Consider the following 18,658-nt stretch of genomic DNA (forward strand, 5'->3'; position numbering starts at 1 on the left):
CACAAATTACTGTACACATAATATATTTATAGGGAATGCTCTTTAGTTTTCAGATTTATAGAAAATGTGTTTCTCGAATAGACTACATTCACAGTAGACAGATTTTAAACTTGCTCAGTGTGCTTTGCTTCTGGCCAGGTGGTTAAAGAGTAATCCAGCCTTATGAGGAGAGCGTGAGCGAGAGTCGTATGCTGTCTGGACAGCATCCTTGGGACTGGCGGCTCTGCATGGCAGGTCCAGACAGACCTAGAGAGAGGATTTGGTCACGCAGGAGTGACAAACTGGAGCACACTGGGATCTGTGGTCCTCAGAGTGAAGTCTTGGGCTTTAGCATAAACCTGAGCTGACCCAGCAACGGTTGTTGCTACATCCCATTGGTCCAGCTGCAACTTGCGGTGAGCAGATATTGGGTATCAGCTGTTGTGTTGGCAGCTGCTAGTCAGTCACCACCTGTCTTTCTGCTGGATTGGCTTCTAGAGTAGCTGTGTGGCAAGTTCTTGGACTGTGTGTGTTTGGAGGCAGGTTTCACAAGGAAGATTTTTTCTTTTCCTTTAGCTATTTTTCAACTCCACCGGATTATAAAAAACACTGGAGCAGCAGCACTTAGGGTTTCAACACATACCCGGTGAGTGGAATTCTTTTCATAGCAGTATGCATAGTGTGTTAAGTGCTGGTTTGACCAATGCAGACCTGAGCCACTGCATTGATTCTACAGAAAAAAATAAATTAAAAAAATTGAAACGAGCCATCAAATCATGTCATTATAGGAGATATAAGTTGGTTACTGTTGCTAGACTAAGTGCCTTTCTGGCCTCTTATGACTGGAATACACTGTTAATAATGCTAAGTTGTCTGAATGCATGCATCACCTTCTGGCTCTGTTTTCAACCAGTGGCACAGCAGGTGCTGTATAGACACCCCTTATTACCCAGCCTTAGTTGATTGCTTGTAATGCCTGAGTGCGTATGGCTGAAAGCATGCGCTGGTGTCAGTGGGAATGCCCTCTTAATGGGGCCAGCAATCAGGCAGCCGTCCCCACTGAGCCAAAGGAAAACACGCTGGAAACATGCGGCATGTCAGTGGCTCATTAAGGAATGGAGCAGCGTTTATAGCACCGCTGAGAGGAACAGTAAATCACTGTGCTCCCCTAGAGCGCTGAGTGGAGGGAGTCCTGCCCTCTTAAATGCACCAGTCACTGTGCTCCACACACTACTGGCCCTGTGTGTGTTTGTGCTCAGAAGCAATGGCCAGAGGGCCTATTTTTACTTTCATGTTGTACGAAACAACTGGTATTAAGAAGTATAAATAGTATCCCTGTATTGATGACAAAGTTTACATAGAGTGAACGCTGGCACCTGTGGGAATCTGAATTAAAATAAATTTTTGTACTATATCTGACAATAATGACAAGACTGTTTAATTTAATTTGCATTCACAGCTTATAAGAAAGTTGTGGCGTGTTGAGCACACAGCAAGGTTTCTGCACGCTGATGTATCGACCCATTTACGGTCTGACAGTCTCCTGTGATGGATCGCACTCTCATCTTTTTTTGATACCCCTAAAACTATTGATTGGTCATTTTCAGCATCACCAGCTTTCTATCAGCACTGTTAATGTGCATAGTATAAGCTCAGTTTTAAATAAATAAATAAATCTTCCACAGACCAAGGCTTCATTGTGAAAATTAAAATTAGCATCAGGATCTTGAGTCACACTCTGTGGCTGAAATTACTCACTATCAGATGTTTTCTTGGCCGAAGTTTGCTCAGTTCTTGAGAATCTTCTTTCTGTTACATGATGCTGTTTGTCTCTGTTCATCAGGGATCCTCAGCATTTAACCCTCATTCCCTTTATAACTGTGCTAATGTGTTTATATTAGAGTTACCATAGCGATGTCCTTAAGTGTATGTTTGGTAGATGGTGCTCCATAGTGAAGCGGCAAGTGAAATGTTGGTGGTTTGCTCCAAACAGAAACATGGGGTCATGTCGGCAAGGCTAGCTGATGTAAAAGTCTTCCAGCATAAACATGCAGGGCTACCTGCTGTGGTGACCCCTAGTGTCAAGGGAGCAGCAGAAAGTAACCTTTATAGCAATATAGCACATCATTATACTGTAAACCAACCCAACTTCACAAAACAACTTTGCTATTTAGCTTTTGTGTCTTTGTTTAGACCTCAGTGATCATTTAATTGGAACAGAAATTATTTTAATGGGATGGCAGTGTAATGGCTCAAACTCGTGACTCAAACACTTGTGTTATCTCCAGGTATGTTTACTTCCTTGCACAATATGAATCCATGCTTCTTAGGTTAACTGTTGATGTGAAATGTGCTGTAGGTGTGAATGGGGATTTGTCCTTGTGTATTGGGTCTGCGGTAGACTGGCAAACTGTTCAGGGTGCAGCTACCTATGTCAGCTGGGGTAGGTTCCTGCCCAAGCAGTTAAGAAAGTCAATAGATGGATGCATGGTACGTCAGTGTTTACCTTTGGGAACTGAAAGAGCGTTTGGAGCTGTAAATGGCTAATGATGTCAGACTTAACAGCCACACAAATTCCCAGTGATAATGACAAATGAAGGACAAGGTTATTGCTGTTTGCATGCAGCCGAAGTTGTATGATTCAAGTTCACCTTTATTTAGACACAGGAAGAGAGGTGAGAGCTGGGAGAGAAGGGAGAGAAATCTCAGTGCTTCTTGGTTACTTCCAAAAATATCATGCTTTTCTTGAATTCCAGCTGTCAGTAGTGCCTTGGACAAACAGGTTCTCTTAGTAGCTTTTGGCAGTAAATATTTAAGGGCTACTAGATAGACTAAATGATTACAAAATAGTAAACACAAATGTTACATGTTTACTGATGTATTAAGATACATGAAGATTATTTCAGAAAATTGTCTAAAACACTCATATGGAAAGAAGTTGTCTTGACCTCAAAACCATGTTTAAAGTTAAACATTTAAAGCATTTAAAGCTGTTTCTAGCCTTAGCTTATCTGAACATAAAAATTTGAAACATTGTGCTTCACACTTTGCAGGTCAAGATCATTAAAATAACAAAAATAAAATAAATAAAAAACACATCATACATGCATTCTCTTAATTTTTCTGGAAACAATTTATCAGACTACTTCTGAGCTATGATGGGGAGGAAAAGCTAAAGCACAGAAATATTAGCTCAAAATGGAAAGAGTCATACCAAAGATTTAACCAAAAACCCCATCTTCTGTTTTTTCTGTTAGATCCAGTCTGAACATAACCTTTCTTCTGGCTCTGCTCCACTGGATTTGTAGAGGAATCAGTCTTTGAAAGAAAAGGCACAAACACTTCAATTCTTCTGACTTTAGCTCTTGATTAACTCTTCCAATTAGATAGCCATCGGCAGGACTGGGGCCCTGATACAATCCAAATGGGATATTGGACACACAACCAGAGTGAATTGTGTCATTGTAAGGCTGATAATGACTGCCTTCTTCCATACATTAAATGTAAGTCAAGGGGGGGCCCTTGAGGCCCCTGGTGGCCTGTTTTTGCATTCTCTTTCAATGCTTCTCTTTCAATCGTGTACAGGCTGCACCATTAAACATTTACGGAGGCTGTTTAAACAGCCGTTAATTGCACATTAAGTGCGATCTATGCTCTTGATCACACACAGATCACCCTCTCTCTCTCTCTCTCACACACACACACACACACACACACACACACCTATCTATGTATGTATATATATATATATATATATTTTTAAATATATGCCATGCACACTTGCAGCTGAAGAAAAGTCCGCATGCTTGGACATGCAGAATTACACATCCACACAGACACACACTGAAAAACAGGCTTCTCTGTGTGTGTGCATGGACCCACACGTAGATCATTCACATGATGCCATGCAATGCTGCATTCCTCCTGGGACTTATCAGGTGTTCATATGTAACTGAAGTTGTAGATTCCTGTGGGTTCCTGACAGATATGCATATACAGTTTTTCTCAGTCGCTTTGGTGCGTTTCTCAGATCAGAATTGAAATTCTCATAACTATTAGTTCAACCTCCACAACACTCAGTCATTTGTGCGCATCATAGTAGCAATTTCTCCTCTCTCTGAACAAACTGCAAATGATTTTGGACATGAATCAGTTGCTTCCATACATTTCCCTGCTGCTTTCTGACATTTCCATTTGCTTATGTCATGTCAGTCAAAAGTAATCATACCTATGGATGCTAAATAGTCATTCCCAATAAAACGAATAGTCATACATCCATTGCTTAAGTCATCACACACAAAATTGTTGAACTAGTTATCACATGCCAAATATTGGCCATCTGTCAAGCAAATCCTATACCTTTCTGTATCATTTTTCCTGGAAATGTCTCCGAAATTGAACAATTGATCTCAGGTGAATTACAGCTGTCACTCATGAGGAGGCTCTACCAAATGGGTGATTTTATGTTTACATGTATTCTACAGTGAACAAGTGACTGTAGCATATTTTTCTTTTGCACAATTCTGTAGGATTACAAACACTTCTACACAATGGAAATGTGAAACGTACGTATTCAGTGTCTTAGTTACTCCCAAGACTCCCATAACATCTACAGTGACTTTACTGCACATTTCAGATGGCTGTACAGGTAGGCCATAGTGCTGTCGTCAGCATTTTCAGGTGTCACCAATTGTTTTTGCAATGGGAAACACTGAAATTATAAACTGTCATAGTGGAAACATGACAATGCCATTTGACTATCTTGTTCATAAAGATGGTGTCAAGACTTTTCATTTTGATGGCACTGACAGTTTCGTTGACATGGATACTTGCTTTTGAGGTATGGATAATCAATTCTGTGCATGTGACGTGCTTTTGCAGGCTATCCACTAGGTTTTGCAGTTTGCACTAATTGTTTTGGGAAATGCACTAACTGCTGTGCAAATGTTAATGGTGTTCTGAGAAACGCACCAAAGCGACTGAGAAAAACTGTAACATAGTGTTTACTTTGGCAGATATTGAAGGATTGTCACAAAGCAAAGTAAACAAAGTAAAACGTCAGCTACACTTACTTTATTAAGTACAACTTGCTAGTACCAGGATGGAGTCACTTTGGCTTTCAGACCTTAATTCTTTTAATGGCAAAAATTGCCACCAAAAGGTGCTGGAAAAATTCCTAAGAAACTTTCATCCATGTTGACATGATAGCATCAGAATTTTTTAGCTGCTTAGAGACCAGACAACATTTTTCCAATCTTCTGTTGTCCAGTTTTGGTGAGCTTGTGTCAACTGGAGCCTCATTCTTGTTCTTAGCTAAGATTTAGGGGTGTCACCAGGATTGGTCTTCTGCTGCTGCATCTGCTTCAAGGTTTGATGTGTTCTGCATTCAGAGGTGTTTTTCTGCATACATTCGTTGTGATGAGTAGTTACTGAAATTATCGTTGCCTTCCTATTAGCTTGAAGTAGTCTGGCCGCTCTTCTCTGACTTTTTTTCACGGCATTTCTCCGAGAAAACTGCTGCTCACTGGATATTTTCTGTCTTTCAGACCATTCAAAGCTTAGAGATGGTTGTTTGGGGAAAATCTGAGCATATCAGCATTTACTGAAATGCTCAGACCAGCCCATCCAGCACCAACAACCATGCCACATTATAATTATGTCTACATGCCCATCCCACTGACTTGCTGACATTTGATTGGCCGATTAAATATTTGCAGTTATGAGCAGTTGATAAGATATACCTATTATAGTAAGCATGAGTATATTTCTTCCTACTTAGAGAGAGAGAGAAGGAAAAAATGATTCTTGTTCTTCCTCCTTTGTTTAAATGCATGATTTCAGGTATACTGTAAAAAAAATTGTAATATAAAAGTATTTTACTGTGAATTTTACAGTTTTGTACTGTTCTTCTAGAATATCATTAAATTTACATCAATAGAATGTGATTTTAAATTTCAAATGTAAATTAATGTAAAATCACTGTAAATGTAATAAAACATAATTTTCTTGTTTTTTAAATGTATTTGTCTGTACATATGCATATTTAGATTGTTAAAATACATTCACAAATGTATCATAATTTCACAAATATTTGTCCGTTATTTGAAAGATTGAACTGTTAAATTCAAACGTAATGCTATGGAAAAATATATAACTTTTTTTTTTACATCAAATAATAATAATTATTATTGTTATTTAGGGCGATTGTAGCTCAAGAGTTGGCAGTTCGCCTTGTAATCAGAAGGTTGCCGGTTTGAGCCCCGGCTCGGACACTCTCAGTCGTTGTGTCCTTGGGCAAGACACTTCACCTACCACCTACTGGTGATGGCCAGAGGGGAATTATGAAGTGGAATTGTAAAGCGCTTTGAGGGTCTCGAAAAGCGCTATATGAATGCAATCCATTATCATTTAAACCAACTGTTAACTGTATATTTCTGTACATTTAAGTATTATTATTCATATTGCCGCATTCATTGACCTTGTTTATAGGTAATTTCATTGTTTAATCACATTAAAATGTTCCTAATTTAATGTTTAAAAGCACTTGAAAAAGACAAAATCCCATGTAAAATTAGGGCAACAAACTGTATTGTCATTACTGAAAATAACCGTATTTTCATGAGAAAGTTATTTTCTGGTATTTTCTGGTATTATTTTGGCGCCCCAGCTGCCGGAATATTACTGGGTTTTTTTGGGATTTTTTTATTTTTTTACGGTGTATAGTGGGTGTGGAATTGTCTGTATTTTTCACACCTTTTCAAAAATCTTTGGAAAAAACCTACATTTTACTGCCTTTAAACTGACATCAGCTCTTATATCAATTGTAATTTCAACTCTAATATCAAAGCAGCTTATATTACCATTGAACCGAGATGCAAATTTCACATTTATTTTCTGCAGATCCTTAACAAAAGCAGGAGTAGCATTAATTGTAAAGCATCTGTCCACTGATTAAAACATTAGAACATTTTTTACCATACACACTTACATTTGGCAAAACAGATCTTTTCAGGACTAGGAATTAGGTGTCACCTTCAGCTTAGCTGGGGAGGGGTTGCTTCATTCATGAATAGAAACACAAGTAATGCTAATTGCCTGAGTGTACAGAATTCATTTAAGCTAGTGAACATCTTCTATGACACACAATCTGAAACCTAAAGCACTTAACCTAATGTTTAATGGTGATGTTATGGTAATTTCTAAAGACAAATTTAAGAAAGACAGCACAGGTTTCTAAACACTAGACAACCTGTTAATATCCCAGATTTACCAAGAATTTTTCATGATTGATTTTGACTGAAACAGATTACTGAGGCACTTGTGAGAGAGTCTCTCTACTGTCCTGGTGCCCTGCTATTGGCAAGACCATCTATTTCTTCTTCCTGTTTTCACTTGTTATTTTGCGGCTAATCTGGTCTTGAAACCTCTGTCTGAACAGACGAGATCTGGGGCTGTGTAAAGGATGCAACTGTGACTAAAACTGTGACCAGGCCAGATTAACGTCCTCTGTCTCTTCGTCAACCCAGACACAAACGTGATGTAAGGCTAAAATCGTGCCTGGAGCGTGTTGTAAAGCGTGTTGGCCTGACTAATATGGAGTTAGCCTCCTTTCGCCACTCTGTAATTAGCAGTGAAGGCAAGTTGGGAGATAGACTGTAGGTAGACAGGAAACGCAATGAGGTAATGAGGCTGGTCCCTGTAGGGGTCAGAGGGTCGTTAATGAGGTGAGGATGTTTTGCTGTGTTGATGACTCAGGTGCCGTGTGGAAATACCAGGAACACTGACTCGATGTGTGAGAGAATAAAATGGGTTGAATCGTGGCCAAACTGAAACCAGAAAAACCTGGAATATAAAAAAATCAACCAAAATAATCACACTTTAAATAAGCATTGACCAAAATGTATCGAGAATAACAGAATTTGTCATGTGTGTGGCTTTATTTTCATGATCTGGGCCAGGGTTGCAAATATGGTAATAAGCCTGTTCACACAGTTGAATTGGCAGCGCTCGCAGTTGTTGTTGTTTTGGTGTTTTCTGTGGGCCGGGGCCAGGGTGCCTGCCGAGGCGCTGGTGTGGACAGCTGGCCCGTCTGATCCCTCTAGTCTGCTCTTAAATTGGTTTTAGCGGCAGCACTAATAAAGCTGATTATCTGTGTGGCTCAAGGGCCCACTAACCCTGTGACACTGCTGGCAGCTGGTGGGACCAGAAGCTCGGACGCCATCCGCACTGCAAAAGAGGAGCATATTAATGAGAAACTGTATCATGAAAGCATTAAGACTTTATTTTTGTGTGTTTAAAATATGCAGAAACAGTACATCTCTGGCATTTTACGACACACATTGTGCTTTGGCTAATTTTATTGAAGCCAGTGTGTGTTTTTATGACAGCTATAATTAATTCCACTCATTATAGTGAATAGACTTGAAGCTAATGTACAATTTAAATATTTTTTGAGAGCTTATTCCCTTCTCCTCATCCTCCCTCTCCTCCACCAAGCCAACCCCACCCCCTTTGCACCTGTCCCCAGGCCTGCCTGTTCCCACTTTGTTTGGTAAATTTAATGCTCATAAACTGTGGGCATTGTGCATGTATGTTTGCCTTTAACCATCTACCATGGTTATGTTCAGCATGCTGTTGCTTCCTTTTCTGCCCGCGTGCACTCTGACATATGTGCTTTTCCACTGTTGAACATGGGTGGAGGGGGAGTGAGGGGGTGTCAGCCTCTGTTAGAGCCTAATTGTTTAATGTGTTAAATGTGTGCTAAACGATCACGTGAGGTGCAGGACACTGACAAGTGAGCACTGGATGCCCAGAGAAAGCACTCAGAGAGAGAGAGAGGGAGGGAGGGAGTGGTGGTGGAGATTATGGTGTTTTAGCATTCATATTGATTAGTGTGTGATGTTATTTTGGAAGGGCAGCAGGGGACAGGCAGCAGGCGGCGGGGTTATTTCAGTCGAACATGAGAATATTGCTTAAAAGCAGTATTCACACGGGACATTCACAAACAACTTGATTGCGGTGAAAATCCAGATTATGATAATAGCTAGATTAAGGCCTTTACATGATTTGCTGTAGCCACAACAATAGCTGAGCCATTATCTGAATAGACAGGCGAGAAAGAGGATTTTAAAAGGAAAATTTAGACTTGCAGTTTTAATAAATTATTTTATGGAACAGCTGATGGTTAACTATATAATTTTTATTTTTATACAATTATTGAATTTAAGTATTTCACTAATATGTGTGTGTGGTACTCAAATGGTATATAACAGAACTTTATGCATTACAGTTTAAAAGTCTTGATATACCCTAGGAAATGGGAAATGGGTGCAGTGATTTATTGAAACATGAACTGAACTCTCTCAGCCAAGCCTGTAATTTTTGTAAGTAGTCTTCAGGAATAGTTTTCCAGGTGTCTTAAAGGAAATTTAAAGCTTTTCTGTTGATGTTGGCTGCATTTTGATCTGTTCTCTGCCAAGATGATCTCACACCGCTTCAATAATGTCGAGGTCCAGGCTCTGGGGAGGCCAATCCATGACTGATAGTGTTGTTTACAGTTACTTTTATAGCATTGGAAGTGTGTTTGGGATCATCGTCATGCTGAAAACTTACGGCACTGTAGATATTTTTTTAAAACCTGAAGCTTTTGTTCTCCACTTCTCCAGTTTACTTATATTTTTCCAAGCACTCACTGCACACCATGTTGATATATGTCAAGTTTTGCGCCAATAGCTCTTTGGGAATCACCTTGTAAGCGCAAAAATATTATTTTATTCCTGTCAAACTGTTTAGTTTTAGGTACCATTCAACTAAAGTAATGAGTGCAGGTGGCCGCCCCTCTCTGAAACTGGTTCTACTGGAGGTTTCTTCCTGTTAAAAGGAAGTTTTTCCTTCCCATTGTCGCCAAAGTGCTTGCTCATGGGGGGTCATATGATTGTTGTGTTTTTCTCTGTATGCATTACTGTAGGGTCTACCTTATAGGATTAAGTGCCTTGAGGCGACTGTTGTTGTGGTTTGGCGCTATATGAATAAATAAAATAAATAATAGAACAAATGATGTGTTTTTAGGACATGCTGATAGCAGCTATTTAAAAGTTTATCTTGTTCATCTATTGAGTTACGAGGCTTTTTTATACATGAATGATTCATAGGTCAGTGTTAAGTGGCTTAATGAACAAAAAAACATTCCTTTGAAAATGGTCAGGAATGGACTGGACTGAATATGAGGGAAAATGCAGCCAATGTCCAAAAATGATGAATGCATGACATTTTAAACAAACTGCAGCCTCTCAAAAGTCAATAAAAGTCAGGTATTGTTTACTAAGCTTTCTAAAATAATCAATCAAAGTGTCCATAGTAATAACTCCATGTAGGTAACAACAGAGAATGTGTGCTACTTGTATGACTTACACCCTTGAGAGGAGTGTGTTCTTCGTGAATGGTTGTCTTTGAGTCACTAACCCTGCTCCCATGAGCATTGCCATTTCTCTGGTTTCATTCGCTGAGAGCAGCTAGCCTGAACTGGCCAGGGGCGGGGGGCCTCCTATAGGCTAACAAAGTGTTTATGAGCAAATGTCTGTCACCTCACAGGAGAAAGAAGAGTTATCATGGGAGAGAATAATTCTTTCAGCTGAAGCGACCTGTAAGCAGAGTAAAACCTTTTGTGCTTGTGTTGCTTATCAGCAGAAGAAGCATCTGTCTTCTTCATATCTGAGATCAAAAGTTAAAAAAAAAACCCTCTGCAGTAATTCATGTTTGATATTATGACTCAGTTCTGGTGACCTCTCCACCTTCTCACGTGCAGACATGGAAAGCAAAGGAGAGCAGACCACACCTCTGCACCCTTCCATGTGCAGGCATCAGTGATAACAGATATGACACCGATTCAGACACAAGATGAAAGGAAGAGCTAGGGTGGGGATGGGTTGCTGCACATAATGTTCAGCAATTATGTGCAGACCAAAAAACAAACAACAAATAGTGTCTGGTGGAAAAAAGTGACATAGCAATGTTTTTCCAAAAAGTAATCGTCTAGATCAAATTACTCAAAGAAGCCATATCACTTTTGTTTATTTCGTTTTTTTTGCAGGGCATGAAATATGTAAAAGGAACATAAAATTAGTTTTTGTTTTTTGTTTTTAAGGCCAAGACAGAATCGTTGAGACCTCTGTATATGACCTGGGGTGTAGAAACTGCAGGTATGGAAATTTAAATGGCGCACACTGAATGAGATGCGACAACTTTATGTGTAGGAGGGTATCGGCTGATTTGCTGAAATTACAGTTGAGTTTCACTTTGTGGCATGTCTGAACTAATGTTATGCTTGATTTGGTAAACATACTTGTAGCAACCACTGTAGATGGCTCCTGGATACCTAAGGTGAAAGGAACTACCTGTAGACCCTGGGACAGGAGTAGAACACAATAGCTAGATTATATAATTTGCCATAAGTTCCTAAAGCATTCCCATAACAGACAAAGGCATCTGGGCTATCTTGCATAGCCTGCTGATACTGTTACCCACAACCAGAAACACCAGAGATGTGACTGCCTCTTGTAAATGATGTGATTGTGGCTTTCAGTGTTTAGTAATTTCTGCCTCAAGACAATCTATGAACTGTGCTCTATGTGAATATTTTTCTCTTTCTCAAGAAAAAAAGAATTGCAGGAAGGTGTTGCTTATGTGGCTGAAATGGCCATACGAGGAATATCCTCTATCTATGACATCACATGCATCCAAAACTAGAAAAAACTGAGATAAACTGAATGTTTGGAGCAGTCTGTTAACTTACTGAAAGCTTTGATCATGTGTAATATGATCATTTGAACAATAGATCTATGAAGAGAATCGAGAAAAGTAGAATAGCTCCTCTTTAGTTTATCACCAGGTCTACAGTATGTTCCAGCTTTGTCATGGTGATGAGGTCTAGGGAGTGAGAATTCGATCATGATGTTTATTCACAGACGGTCTGCCTGTCCCGAGAACAGGAAAGGTTGTGAGCAAGGAAGGAATATATGCTGCTTTTACAATAAGCAACCTGTTGAATTTGGATGGGCACCTAATTAGCATCCTTCCTGGCAGCCTTGATGAGGAAGTAGCGCAAGCATGTCCAGCTGGGAGGAAGCTTAAACCAATAAATGCATAGTGCCATTTGGAGGAACATTAAGGCTACCTTTATTAGCCTTAAAGCACTGTATTTGAGATTCAGAAGAAAATTGGTTATACTTGTATTTGAGTACATAACTGTGCTGGAGCAAAATGCAAGTTTTTGTGTGTATTCAATAGAAGTAACTCAATGATTCCTGAAAAATCTGAAATTGTAATAATTTGCAAAGTACATCTGCTGATTTATCTGGGTATACCGACCTCATTTATAATAAATTAATAAAATATCTAGTTCAACTAAATCAACTCATACAGACTCATATTTCATTTGCACAAGTATTTGAAGAATAAACCCATAAAAATAAAAAAAACTTAACGTTCTAATTCAAGCTCATCTTCACATTGACCTCTGGACAATTTTTATATTTGTAGTGGTTGTCCTGCTCTCTGGTGTTATATCGCAGTGAATCTCTTCTTTTGTGTTCTTCAACTTGAATTTGATTTTGAGAAAGTTTAAAAAAGTCACTGAGAAGCAAATCTGATGTATTAGGTTGGTGGGAAAGCTTGGCACTGCCTGACCCTAAGAGGAAGGATCACAGTGCGCCAACCAATATACGTCGAGAAGAAAATAATGAAGAGTATACTTCTGGTCTCAGTCTTCCCTGTGACATGCTGTGTTCTGGCTTGAAAAATCCTTATCTAAAGAGTGCTTGGTTGACCACCTGCAAAATTTGCAAACTCTCACCATCAGTAATGATCCACTACATGAAATTCAGACTAGTCTTAGAGAAAAGTTGGTTGATTTCTGCACAACTTTGAGGTCTGTGGTGAAATCTCAGAGGCCACGGTGCATGTGGTCAGGACGGGACTGCCAGGGAGAGATCTAAAGGTACAGATGTGCTGGAAGCTGTCTGGACATTCCATAAAGATGACCTTTGAACAGAAGACTGGCCAAATTTAAATCGGGCAAGGCTTTTTATTTTTATGGACTTGTTCCCAGAACTGTTTGATCACATAATAATCCACAGTAGGGTAACCTCAGTAGACTGCCAAACACCTCTGCAGGACAGAAACATTTGTAGTGCAAACATCACTGTTTTTTATACTTACCATAAATCACTATAGTACTCCAGCAGCTTAATTGCATTTTCTTTTTATTGTTTTTTTCTTACCTTTGTGATTTTTGGGGGATAAAAATCTGTGTGAAAACAGATTTCAACAGTTCTCACACGCTCAACACATGTGACCATTGTATGATCCCTCTGTCAAGGTGACTGTAATGGAAACTGCAGCCCAGTCAGGAGTGAGTTGGTAATATGGCACACATCTGGACCTTTGCACATTGCTCACAGCTAGTTTCCTACCCTGAGAGAAAGAGGAGCCCCTAGTACAAGGAAAATACTTCAAAAGGCTTAAAGACTTCAGAACATTTTGGAAGTAAACAAAAAAGTGACGCAGGCGGCTGCACTGTAATTGCCTGGTTCCTTTGAACGTTGCCCGGACTTTAAACTGGAATGTGTTAGTAGAGGAGCAATGAGTGTAACTTGGCCTGGATGAACAGTCTGCCTGGCACCTGACTTGGGGGCTAGCATAGCTGAAAGACTGATGTCTTCAGAGAAGAGCAAGACATGTTGAGCCAACGCATTCTTACTCACACCATCTTTCAACTCTTTTGCCTGGTAAAGAACCCAGAGTGTTACACTTGGACACATTGGAAGTCCCTTTAGGAAAATGTGGAAGATGGTGCTGCATGGTACCGAAGTAAAAAAGGAAGTACAAAACCCACCCAACTCAGGCTGCGATCGTGAATAGCATGCCAATTTCCTTAACTGGGTTAGGACATACTAAATAGACACGTTTTCATAACATTTACATTACATTACATTTCAAATAAAGTCTCATTCGTCTTTTCAGTCGAAAATTCTTCTTCTTCTTCTTCTTCTTCTTCAAAAAGCTTGACATTAACCAAGCCGATGATCTGGTAGGTTTACTTAATTTGAAAACCATCCATGAATATTCTATGAATACTATGAAGTTGCAACTGATAATTATAATAATTATAACTGATAGTGAGAACCTGCAGACTGCGGTTTATGCCATGCTTTGCTACTTAACTTTCACTTGCTGTTTGTGGTTAGATTCAGGCAGTAAAAGCATGCTTATAGGTGTACCCGGTGTGATACACTGTGATGTCAAGTTTCTGTATGTGACTTGAAAGTGACACCAGTCTCACTATTGTTGCTAGAAGTGCACCAAGACACAAACACTCTGTGCTGACAGAGAAACCTGTTTTACTTTTTAGTTCTAAGGGAACTTTTTTGGGAAAAGGTTGCAGAGCTGGGAGTAATTTCATATTCATGTTAAATAACTATATACTCAAGAAAATTTACCTACCTTCAATTTTCTCCCACTTTTTGCTCTTTCACACTAAAGTAATACAAGGACAGCATCCACCCTGTAACTATCCTTCTGGATTCAGCAACCGATTGCAAGTAGTTGCAGTCACAACCTGGTTGCTCAGCATGCAACACCCTCAACTGCTTTTAACCTGAAGGCAAATGCAGAAGGTGCCTGGTTGAAGGCAACTTGTCTCCAAACAATTGTGGTCCACCTCAGACCACTGTCTACAAACTGGGGTCATTTGTAGACAGATTGGTGTTGGTGAAGGTTTGCAAGTAGTTGTCGTCTAATTTATAAACACAAACAAATTGTCAACATGTCACAGTCAGTCTTAATCATTCTGCACCAATGAGCATAACTCGTCTGTGATAGGAAGACTCAAAACAAATGGTTGCCAAGTGGTTGTATTGTGGAGCATGGCTAACACACATAGAGACAGACATTCATTTCTGTTCCCACAGCCTACAAACTCAAACTCAGTTTACCGCAGAGTGAGAGAGACATGATAGAGAAATCTGACTCTATGTATAATATCATAGCACATGTCTCACTTTGCACTAATGCCTGTAATAAATATTCATGAGTATCATTGAAAAGATTAAAAAGTGAAGCATACCACAGGGAATTTATTTGTCAGGCAGCATATCATAGAACCTTTGAAGCTACAAAAGAATTTACTTTCCACCAGTACTTGGTTATGAGAGTACCTAGAGCATATTTCTTCTCATAATATTATTTCTGAATGTGAGTGTGTTAGCAAAGAATGTGCTCCAGTTTACAAGTTTCATCACTTAGAAATGATGATATAAACAACTGAACATTCTTTGGCTGTGAGATTTGAGATGATGAAGAGAGAAGTGGAACGTGTTTTCTTTGGACGATTAATCTGGAGTTCAGAAGAATGACATGGGCACGGACCTTGTGTTTTCAGACGTTTCTCTGCTTTACTTCATTTTTTTGGGTTTGGTTCTAGAAAGGCTTTGGCAGCTGTCAGATATAAAAATATTGAATGGGGGGAAAATCTACTGGCTGCAGATACAAACAATGAAAATTTGAGGTGATGCTGAAGAAAACCTGGTGGAGAGAAAGGGAGAAAGTGAAAAAGGGAGAAAGTGAAGCTCATCTATAAACCAAATGTATGTAATGCACTACTAATCAACAAGACAGCCCAGATTCAAGTCAATGTTGCATCAAGAGTAGAAGTATTAGGAGTCAAATATAGAGAACTAGTATAACCCCAACTCCAATAAGTTGAGATGCTGTTTAAAATATATATGAACACAGAATGCAATGACTTGCAAGTCTACAAATTGTGCAACATTTTCAGAATAATGCTGCGCTCCATTAAAAACAGGCATGATTCTGTTATGGAAATCATTGCATGGGCCCAGAAACACTTATGAAATCACTGTCTGTGAACACTGTTGCTATCCACAAATACAGTTTAAAGCTCTATCATACGGTGGCCCTGAGAGGCCAAACGGACTGCAACTTAAGAAAACACCAGCAATAAGGAAAACGCTGCAAAAGCACACAAAACACAACGGAAATGGGACAAAAGAAAATGTAAATAGAGAAAAAGAAATGAGAAATAGAAAAAACAAAAATGGAAATAGAAAAAAACAGATTTCCAAAAGAACAAGGGAAGTGTTTCTGGGGAGACAATAACCCGACGGACCAGTTGCAGGAACCAAAACATGCTAGGTAAGTGTGTTTTAATCTCATGATTCATATAATACTGATTTTTAGGCTAATAGTTAGGCTAACACACTTACCTCTCATCTTATCTTTCCTCACAAAACCCATTGATCCTCCACTTCGTTTAAGTGTCTCCTAGCGCAATTCTTAGCATATTTTGGTTCCTGCAACTGGTCCGTCATGTTATTGTCTCGCCAGAAACACTTCCCTTGTGCTTTTGAAAATCTGTTTTTTCCTATTTCTGTTTTTCCTATTTCTGTTTTCTTTTTTCCTTTTTCCGTTTTTGTTTTTCCTATTTCTGTGTATTGTGTGCTTTTGCAGCATTTTTCTTATTGCTGGTGTTTTCTTGAGTTGTAGTCCGTTTAGCCCTTCAGGGCCACCGTACTATCACGCAAAAATGAAACTGCCATTTTCTCTGTGCTAAACCTCATGAGTAAAGTAGAGAACTGTTCCCTACCAATTCCATATGCAGTAGAGAACCGCACATTGTGCTTCTGGAAGGGCATCATCAGCGCTGAAAGGCATACAAAGGTTTTAGAGCATCATATCCTCCGCTCCAGATGAAGTCTTTTTCAGGGAAGAGCTTGGATATTTCAGCAGGACAATGCTAAATCACATACTGGACCTATTGCAACAGCATACCTTTTGTAGAAGACTCAAGGCTCATGAATGGGCCCGCCTGCAGTCCAGACCTTTCACCAACGGAAAACATTTGGAACACCATGGAATTAAACATATGACAAAGAAGACCCAAGACTATTGAGCAGCTTGAATTCTCCGTTGGGAATTTTCAAAAGGAATAAGAAAACATTCTTCTCCCAAAAGTCCAGCAGCTGGTCTCCTCAGTTCCCAGACGTTGTTAACGGAAGGATGCTAGACAGTGGGAAAAATGTCTAGCATCAAGTACAAAATTAGCTCATATTTTTGTTAAAATGGTACATTTTCTCAGTTTAAACATTTGATGTGTTTCTTATGTTCTGAATTTAAAAAAAGACTTGCAATGTAAACCACTGCATTATGTTGTTATTTAAATTTTACAGAGCATCTTAACTTTTGTGAGAGTGGGAGCGTATGATACATATATTAAAAAAATAGAATAAAAAATGGAGAAATAAGCAGTTGTAAGCTTCCAGGCAGCTGGACATGCTGACAGGTGTAGGTAGCAGAGGTCTGAATAAAACTGGTTACAGGATGACATGAATGCAAAAACACATAGGATATGAATGATGCAACCGACTGTGGTAAGTTGGAAGGTATGCACTGTGTATACTGTGAGGTGATTTGGAAATGAGAAACACATGAAGTGTGTTTCAGAGAAAGAAAATCTGAAGACATCTGAAGGGTGGACAGAAAGTCACTCGACACAGTGTCAGTAATTGAATTCAGTCCACTGTAGAAATCCACAGCAGATCATTCTTAACATTAAGATTGTAAAATTAGAACATATGATGTTTTGGGGGGATACTTGTACTTTGAACGTGTAGTTAATGTTTTTATGGGGCTTCTTTTAAATGGTAAATGGCCTGTATTTGTATAGCGCCTTATTAGTCCCTAAGGACCCCAAAGTGCTTTACACGTTCAGTCATCCACCCATTCACACACACACTGGTGATGGCAAGCTACATTGTAGCCACAGCCACCCTGGGGCGCACTGACAGAGGCGAGGCTGCCGGACACTGGCGCCACCGGACCCTCTGACCGCCACCAGTAGGCAACGGGTGAAATGTCTTGCCCAAGGACACAACGACCGAGACTGTCCGAGCCGGGGCTCGAACCAGCAACCTTCCAATTACAAGGTGAACTCCCAACTCTTGAGCCACGATCGCCACGATTCAAGTCTTTTAAGTCAGACTTGAATTATTTCCTAAACTAAATCTAAGAAAAACATTCATAAGATGATTTTATTTAAAAAAAAATAATCTTTTTTTTTCAGTTCCAGAGATGCCTTTATAGCAGAAAACCATTACCAACATTACCATCAATATTAGATCCTCTCCACCAAACCTGTCAGACAATCATGTTTATTATCTACACACCTCTCCACACAGATAGTGTGCAAAATAAACCTCAGTGCCTCTTAATCGATTACTCTCTCTGTGATGAGTGGAACTTGTTGTATAGTCTTGCAGTTGCATAAGGGCTTAGCCATGGTTAGGGTTAGGTTGTATTTTCACCAAATGCTCAAGATGCTACGTTCCAAATGAACTTTCATGTGTTTTTTTTAATGTTTTTGTGTGTTTTAAGACTTCAGGTATTTATGCCAAATAGGTGACAACAGCATATGAACCTAACTTTAATGTTAAACAGGTCACTAGTGCTCTGTCAGTCACTTTCACTGCTCTGCACATGGTACACAGCTATGCATCATCAAAGAATTCACTTTCCCCATCAGTCACTCTCACTATTGTTGGTCATTGTAAACTGATGTTGCTGTGCATGTGGGCATACAAACTGGAATTTTAGTGCACCAGTCCAT

General features: G+C 39.4%; 1 long non-coding RNA gene across 1 annotated transcript in view; it reads left to right on the top strand.

Annotated features, from left to right (window-relative positions):
* Positions 1-476: 476 nt before the first annotated feature.
* The window catches only part of LOC146616473 (uncharacterized), a 44,191-nt gene continuing 26,009 nt past the window's right edge, over positions 477-18,658 (top strand). Inside the window, exon 1 of the long non-coding RNA XR_014906969.1 lies at positions 477-625. This is a non-coding gene — a long non-coding RNA (uncharacterized LOC146616473). The remainder of the gene's footprint in view (positions 626-18,658) is intronic.

The sequence above is a fragment of the Diplotaxodon limnothrissa genome, linkage group LG16 (assembly GCF_057381915.1).
Source record: "Diplotaxodon limnothrissa isolate DT_005_m linkage group LG16, D_limnothrissa_male_GT1.1, whole genome shotgun sequence".
In the NCBI taxonomy this organism is placed as follows: Eukaryota; Metazoa; Chordata; class Actinopteri; order Cichliformes; family Cichlidae; genus Diplotaxodon; species Diplotaxodon limnothrissa.